This window comes from Oncorhynchus clarkii, chromosome 31 (assembly GCF_045791955.1).
Source record: "Oncorhynchus clarkii lewisi isolate Uvic-CL-2024 chromosome 31, UVic_Ocla_1.0, whole genome shotgun sequence".
Classification (NCBI taxonomy): domain Eukaryota; kingdom Metazoa; phylum Chordata; class Actinopteri; order Salmoniformes; family Salmonidae; genus Oncorhynchus; species Oncorhynchus clarkii.
In genome coordinates this window covers 12,624,602-12,633,002 of record NC_092177.1, presented here as the reverse complement: position 1 = coordinate 12,633,002, position 8,401 = coordinate 12,624,602, and the positions used below count along the sequence as shown (strand labels likewise).

The following is an 8,401-nucleotide window of genomic DNA, read 5'->3' as shown; positions in this document are numbered from 1 at the left end:
AGACAAAGTTTGATCAATTAACAGATCCTTCACGGCTCTAAAATATTATGGAAATTCTTTGGTAGCCTCTGTAGTTTAGTTGGCAGGAAGCAGAAACTACACAGAAGCAATGACATGCAGTTAGATCATGCTGTTTAATGTGGGCATTAAAGAATAAAACAATCTGAAATGTCTAGACACAAGATTTGCAGCTTAGTGCCATCTGCAATCTGAACGTTCCCCGTCTCCATTATTCATAACACACATATGAGGTCTTCTGAGATCAGACCACGCTGCCATTTGTGCTCTAGCTGACAGAAAAGCAAGATAATGGGACAAACAGTAGGCTTTCCTCTTTTTAGAGGCAATGTGTTATCTGGAGTTGGCAGGCTGGGCATAGCATGGATGACATTTATATGGGTTTTCTGCATTGATGCAGTTTTGAGATTATAATCTGCATATTTATAAGAAAAATGTAACGACATTCATTGGGTTAGGTGATCATTTTGATCCTCACTATATCAGGATAATGTGAAATTATATTTCTCTTTAGTTATATGAATACTTTTAGACTTGTTTTTCACATTTCAAATGACTCAAATGTCTTAGAATGAGTCTACACTGCCCTCTGGTGGTTATTTACAGTGGTGCACTCCATGCCTGCATTCCAATACTGCGTTTCATATGACCCAGATGAGAAGACAGACAAGGGAAGACACCTTGGTAATGTTTTATTTCTTATTGTCTGCGTAAAGCAGAGAATACATATCAATATGACATACAGTAGCAGTGAGACTTCATGGTTCACTCCGAGTTGGTCTAAACCAGTGTAGATACTGTAGTAGGTGTTGATGGGTCAGTCTTGGTAAAGCTTCAGCTTGTTGACCCTTCTGGTCAAGTAACTTTCCTGGAGATTTGTCACTAGCCTGGGTGCCAGTCTTTCTGCTTCTGCTTGGCATGGAAACTCCTCAAGGAGTCGGCAAGAGAGCAGAAACAAACAGGCGTCCAGGCTAGGTTGCCACCCCTGCTGGATGAAATACACAACCGGTTCAGAGGGGTTGTAGGTTGACTAGAAGCACGTTCTCTCCCCGTATGAAGAGCTGGTTGACATGGTGCGTGTGAACCCTCCCATAGGGCCGGGACACTACTTTCTTCTGGGACCGTCTTCTCTGGGGCCCCTCAGTCCCTGATTCCTGACCTTTAACATTTGACCCCTGGGTCTAATTGATTTATTTAACCTTTATTTAACCAGGTAGGCTAGTTGAGAACACCTTTATTTAACCAGGTAGGCCAGTTGAGAACACCTTTATTTAACCAGGTAGGCCAGTTGAGAACACCTGTATTTAACCAGGTAGGCCAGTTGAGAACACCTTTATTTAACCAGGTAGGCCAGTTGAGAACACCTTTATTTAACCAGGTAGGCCAGTTGAGAACACCTTTATTTAACCAGGTAGGCCAGTTGAGAACACCTGTATTTAACCAGGTAGGCCAGTTGAGAACACCTTTATTTAACCAGGTAGGCCAGTTGAGAACACCTTTATTTAACCAGGTAGGCCAGTTGAGAACACCTTTATTTAACCAGGTAGGCCAGTTGAGAACACCTGTATTTAACCAGGTAGGCCAGTTGAGAACACCTTTATTTAACCAGGTAGGCCAGTTGAGAACAAGTTCTCATTTACAACTGCGACCTGGCCAAGAAAAAGCAAAGCAGTGCAACACAAACACAGTTACACATGGGATAAACAAACATACAATAAATAACACAATAGAAAAATCTATACACAATGTGTGCAAATGTATTAAGATTAGGGAGTTAAGGCAATAAAAATAATTACAATATAGCATTAACACTGGAGTGTTACGTGCAGAAGATGATGTGCAAGTAGAGATACTGGGGTGCAAAGGAACAATAAGGGGGGATGGGGATGAGGTAGGCAGTTGGTTGGATGGGCTATTTACAGATGGGCTATGTACAACAGCAATGATCGGTAAGCTGCTCTGACAGCTGATGCTTAAAGTTAGTGAGGGAGATATGTCTCCAGCTTCAGTGATTTTTGCAATTCGTTCCAGTCATTTTCAGCAGAGAACTGGCAGGAAAGGCGGACAAATTTGGGGATGACCAGTGAAATATACCTGCTGGAGCTCGTGCTATGGGTGGGTGTTACTATGGTGACGAGTGAGCTGAGATAAGGCGGGGCTTTACCAAGCAAAGACTTATAGATGACCTGAAGCCAGTGGATTTGGCAACGAATATGAAGCAAGGGCCAACCAACGAGAGCATACAGTTCGCAGTGGTGGGTGGTGTATGGGGCTTTGGTGACAAAACGGATGGCACTGTGATAGACTGCATCCAATTTGCTGAGTAGAGTGTTGAAGGCTATTTTATAGATGACATCACCGAAGTCGAGGATCGGTAGGATGGTCAGTTTTACGAGGGTATGTTTGGCAGCATGAGTGATGGATGCTTTGTTGCGATATAGGAAGCCGATCCTAGATTTAATTTTGGATTGGAGATGCTTAATGTGAGTGGAAGGAGAGTTTACAGTCTAACCAGACACCTAGGTATTTGTAGTTGTCCACGTATTATAAGTCAGAGCCGTCCAGAGTAGTGATGATGGACTGGCGAGCAGGTGCGGGCAGTGATCGGTTGAATAGCATGCATTTAGTTTTACTTGCGTTTAAGAGCAGTTGTATGGCCACGGAAGGAGAGTTGTATGGTATTGAATCTTGTCTGGAGGTTAGTTAACACAATGTCCAAAGAGGGGCCAGAAGTATACAGAATGGTGTCGTCTGCGTAGAGGTGTACCAGAGAATTACCAGCAGCAAGAGCAACATCATTGATGTATACAGAGAAAAGAGTCGGCCCGAGGATTGAACCCTGTGGCACTCCCATAGAGACTACCAGAGGTCCGGACAACAGGCCCTCTGATTTGACACACTGAACTCTATCAGAGAAGTAGTTGGTAAACCAGACGAGGCAATCATTTGAGAAACCAAGGCTGTCGAGTCTGCCAATAAGAATGTGGTGATTGACAGAGTCGAAGGCCTTGGCCAGGTCGATGAATACGGCTGCACAGTAATGTCTCTTATCGATGGCGGTTATGATGTCGTTTATGACCTTGAGCGTGGCTGAGGTGCACCCATGACCAGCTCTGAAACCAGATTGCATAGCGGAGAAGGTACGGTGGGATTCGAAATGGTCGGTAATCTGTTTGTTAACTTGGCTTTCGAAGACCTTAGAAAGACAGGGTAGGATAGATATAGGTCTGTAGCAGTTTGGGTCTAGAGTGTCACCCCCTTTGAAGAGGGGAATGACCGCGGCAGCTTTCCAATCATTGGGAATCTCCGGCGATACGAAAGAGGTTGAACAGGCTAGTAATAAGGGTTGCAACAATTTCGGCAGATCATTTTAGAAAGAGAGGGTCCAGATTGTCTAGCCCGGCTGATTTGTTGGGGTCCAGATTTTGCAGCTCTTTCAGAATATCAGCTATCTGGATTTGGTTAAAGGAGAAATGGTGGGGGCTATGGCGGGTTGCTGTGGAGGGTGCCGGGCATTTGACGGGGTAGGAGTAGCCAGGTGGAAAGCATGGCCAGCCGTAGAGAAATGCTTATTGAAATTCTCAATTATAGTGGATTTATCGGTGGTGACAGTGTTTCCTAGACTCAGAGCAGTGGGCAACTGGGAGGAGGTGCTCTTATTCTCCATGGACTTTACAGTGTCCCAGAACTTTTTTGAGTTAGTACTACAGGATGCAAATTTCTGTTTGAAAAAGCTAGCCTTAGCTTTCCTAACTTCCCTGAAAAGTTGCATATCAGAGGGGCTATTCAATGTCATTCCAGGATACCTGGGCCAGGTCAATTAGAAAGGCCTGCTCTCAGAAGTGTTTAAGGGAGCGTTTGAAAGTGATGAGGGGTGGTCGTTTGGTCGCAGACCCATGACGGATGCAGGCAATGAGGCAGTGATCGCTGAGATCTTGGTTGAAAACAGCAGAGGGGTATTTGGAGGGCGAGATGGTTAGGATGATATCTATGAGGGTGCCGTGTTTACGGATTTGGAGTTGTACCTGGTAGGTTCATTGATAATTTGTGTGAGATTGAGGGCATCAAGCTTGGATTGTAGGATGGCCGGGGTGTTAAGCATGTCCCAGTTTAGGTCACCTAGTAGCACAAGCTCAGAAGATAGATGGGGGGCAATCAATTCACATATGGTATCGAGGGCACAGCTGGGGCCAGAGGGAGGTCAATAGCAAGCAGCAACAGTGAGAGACTTGTTTCTGGAAAGGTGAATTTTTTAGAAGTAGAAGCTTGAATTGTTTGGGTACAGACCTGGATAGTAATACAGAACTCTGCAGGCTATCTTTGCAGTAGATTGCAACATCGCCCCCTTTGGCAGTTCTATCTTGGTGGAAAATGTTATAGTTAGCGATGGAGATTTAAGAGTTTTTGTTGGTTTTCCTAAGCCAGGATTCAGACACGGCTAAGACATCCGGATTGGCAGAGTGTGCTAAAGCAGTGAGTAAAACAAACTTAGGGAGTAGGCTTCTAATGTTAACATGCATGAAACCAGTTCAGTCGTGATGGATAGGCGGGGCTCCCTGTCGAAAATAAAGGGTCCATGCCAATTGACAAAAGAGCCCTAGAATTAGCTGTTATTTGGGCCTAGCTCGAGGCTAGCTCAAGGCTAACTGGTGCTTGCTTCGAGACAGAGGCGTTAGCTAAGAGCAGCCACTCATTTGCAGCTAGCTAGCTGCGATGATCCGGTGTAATGATCCAGAGCGGCAGGAATCTGGTGATGTGGTAGAGAGCAGTCCGATATGCTATGGGTTGATATCGCGCTGTGCAGACTGGTGGGTATTGTCCAAGCTAAGGCTGGCTGGTGACCGAGCTAAAAGGTGAAGACCACTAACCGTGGCTAACAAAGACTAGTTGCTAGTTAGCTGGCTAGCTCCTGATGGAGGTTCCAGTTATAAGGAATAAAATAGCAGATCTGTACCACATTGGGTGAGGCGGGTTGCAGGAAAGTATATTTAGTTTGTAGATAGAAAGTGAGAATAAGATACAGTGCCTTGCGAAAGTATTCGGCCCCCTTGAACTTTGCGACCTTTTGCCACATTTCAGGCTTCAAACATAAAGATATAAAACTGTATTTTTTTGTGAAGAATCAACAAGTGGGACACAATCATGAAGTGGAACGACATTTATTGGATATTTCAAACTTTTATAACAAATCAAAAACTGAAAAATTGGCTGTGCAAAATTATTCAGCCCCCTTAAGTTAATACTTTGTAGCGCCACCTTTTGCTGCGATTACAGCTGTAAGTCGCTTGGGGTATGTCTCTATCAGTTTTGCACATCGAGAGACTGACATTTTTTCCCATTCCTCCTTGCAAAACAGCTCGAGCTCAGTGAGGTTGGATGGAGAGCATTTGTGAACAGCAGTTTTCAGTTCTTTCCACAGATTCTCAATTGGATTCAGGTCTGGACTTTGACTTGGCCATTCTAACACCTGGATATGTTTATTTTTGAACCATTCCATTGTAGATTTTGCTTTATGTTTTGGATCATTGTCTTGTTGGAAGACAAATTTCCGTCCCAGTCTCAGGTCTTTTGCAGACTCCATCAGGTTCTTCCAGAATGGTCCTGTATTTGGCTCCATCCATCTTCCCATCAATTTTAACCATCTTCCCTGTCCCTGCTGAAGAAAAGCAGGCCCAAACCATGATGCTGCCACCACCATGTTTGACAGTGGGGATGGTGTATTCAGAGTGATGAGCTGTGTTGCTTTTACGCCAAACATAACGTTTGGCATTGTTGCCAAAAAGTTCAATTTTGGTTTCATCTGACCAGAGCACCTTCTTCCACATGTTTGGTGTGTCTCCCAGGTGGCTTGTGGCAAACTTTAAACAACACTTTTTATGGATATCTTTAAGAAATGGCTTTCTTCTTGCCACTCTTCCATAAAGGCCAGATTTGTGCAATTTACGACTGATTGTTGTCCTATGGACAGAGTCTCCCACCTCAGCTGTAGATCTCTGCAGTTCATCCAGAGTGATCATGGGCCTCTTGGCTGCATCTCTGATCAGTCTTCTCCTTGTATGAGCTGAAAGTTTAGAGGGACAGCCAGGTCTTGGTAGATTTGCAGTGGTCTGATACTCCTTCCATTTCAATATTATCGCTTGCACAGTGCTCCTTGGGATGTTTAAAGCTTGGGAAATCTTTTTGTATCCAAATCCGGCTTTAAACTTCTTCACAACAGTATCTCGGACCTGCCTGGTGTGTTCCTTGTTCTTCATGATGCTCTCTGCGCTTTTAACGGACCTCTGAGACTATCACAGTGCAGGTGCATTTATACGGAAACTTGATTACACACAGGTGGATTGTATTTATCATCATTAGTCATTTAGGTCAACATTGGATCATTCAGAGATCCTCACTGAACTTCTGGAGAGAGTTTGCTGCACTGAAAGTAAAGGGGCTGAATAATTATGCACGCCCAATTTTTCAGTTTTTGATTTGTTAAAAAAGTTTGAAATATCCAATAAATGTCGTTCCACTTCATGATTGTGTCCCACTTGTTGTTGATTCTTCACAAAAAAATACAGTTTTATATATTTATGTTTGAAGCCTGAAATGTGGCAAAAGGTCGCAAAGTTCAAGGGGGCCGAATACTTTCGCAAGGCACTGTATATGAGAGAAAAAACTGCTATTTACAGGGGATAAGACAAAGACAAACACACACGCCCGACTTCTACGCCATCTAGGGATGGCCTGTGGCCCCACTGTGGTCCTCGGAAGTTGGGGATCCACTGCCCTAGGGTCCCCTCTGGTCCCCTCTATTGGGGTCCCCTCATCTCCTGTATCTAATTTGAGTTTGGAACCCTGGGGAGGCTCAGCTTTCCTCTTGTCTATCTGCTTCTTCTTCTCACATTCTCTAAGAGTCCCACTCTGCTGGAGTTTCAGCTTGTCAGAGAGCTACAGAAGGAGAGGGGAGACAAAGGGGGAAAAAATAGTCTTTGTGATAGATAATGAGTTTGTTTTCTGATTCCAGAGAATGAAAATTGCTGTACCTTTTTTAGTAGGTGGCACATGGATCTGGATGTCATAGCCTGCATCCAAAACAACACCCTACTCTCTAGAATGCACCACTAGACTAGAGGATCAGAGCCCTTCATTGGCAGCCAGACCTACCCATGTGACAGTGAGGGCCTTCTCGTGGTAGAGAGCTTCACCCAGCATAGAGAGCTTCACCCAGCATAGAGCTTCACCCACCATCGCCGGAGAGAAAGTGGGCACAATGATGTGCCCACTGTCTTACATCAGACTACAGTCGTCTGCAAGCCACCCATTTTACATCAGACTACAGTCTAGTCTACAAGCCACCTGTCAAGAGGTGGTGGAGGGCATGGGTACGGGTGAGGGAAGGACGCGGGAAGGACGGGTAAGGGTGAGGGAAGGGGTGAGCTCTCACCAAGTTCCAGAACTTGTCGAAAGCCACTATGAAGCCAGAACACACACCACAGAGCCCCTTAAAGGTTCTGATGTGAACTTTCACCCTTATCCTCTCCTCCACGCAGCAGTACAGCTCCCCCAGAGGGCTTCCTGTATGGACTGTATAAACAGAAAGAAGACATGAAATAGAATTCACCTGGCTGTCAATCGCAAGTTTGACACATCAATAATGCCCCACATATCAATATAGAGTTTTAATTAGCTTTTATATATGTGGCAATTTGAGACAACGATCATATAAGTAAAGTATGAATGAAATAGGAATGTTTTGATCTGACACCACCACCAGCAAAAACGAAATGATTCAGGCCTACAAAAGCTAGAAATAATTAACGCCATACGTAGCATCCTTGTCAGGACATTCTTGTGCATTCTACCACGCCGGGCAGGGGCGCTGGTACTCTCCTCTCCCTCTGTCGGGTTGTTCACCATCATCCTCTTCAGTTTCTCTATCCTCTCCGGATCCGCTACACCTTTCCTGGATTTACTCGGTTTTCTCTCCACGTTTTTCTACACCTTTCCTGGATTTACTCGGTTTTCTCTCCACGTATGTTGTTGAAGCACTTCACGTTGGGGTATGGAAGAGGCGCTGTAGGGTAGTAGTGTTACAGGAGTGGATCCAACGTCCAACTTTGCCGTCCAACTTTGCCACGATATCATCTTCTTCTTCTGCCGTATGTTCGGTTGCATCTGAAGGACATGCACTTGTTGATCCTCTTTCTTTCTTTTCTGATTTTATTTTTGGTGTTTATCTCCTCTTCTTTCCCTCTCCTCCATGTTTGAAACAACCGCAGACATGCACGACGCTAAGTATCATGGGAAACTTAGTCTTCTTCTGCTGCATTTCTCGATTTTCACCAGAAGAGGGCGCTGAAGTACTATGAAGCAGATTTGCTCATTAGTCGTCTGTAAT

The 8,401-nt window shown here is 44.6% G+C and overlaps 1 pseudogene; it reads right to left on the bottom strand.

Annotated features, from left to right (window-relative positions):
* Positions 1–1,028: 1,028 nt before the first annotated feature.
* LOC139390446 (U7 snRNA-associated Sm-like protein LSm11) lies at positions 1,029–8,286 on the bottom strand (annotated as a pseudogene).
* Between the last annotated feature and the right edge of the window lie 115 nt (positions 8,287–8,401).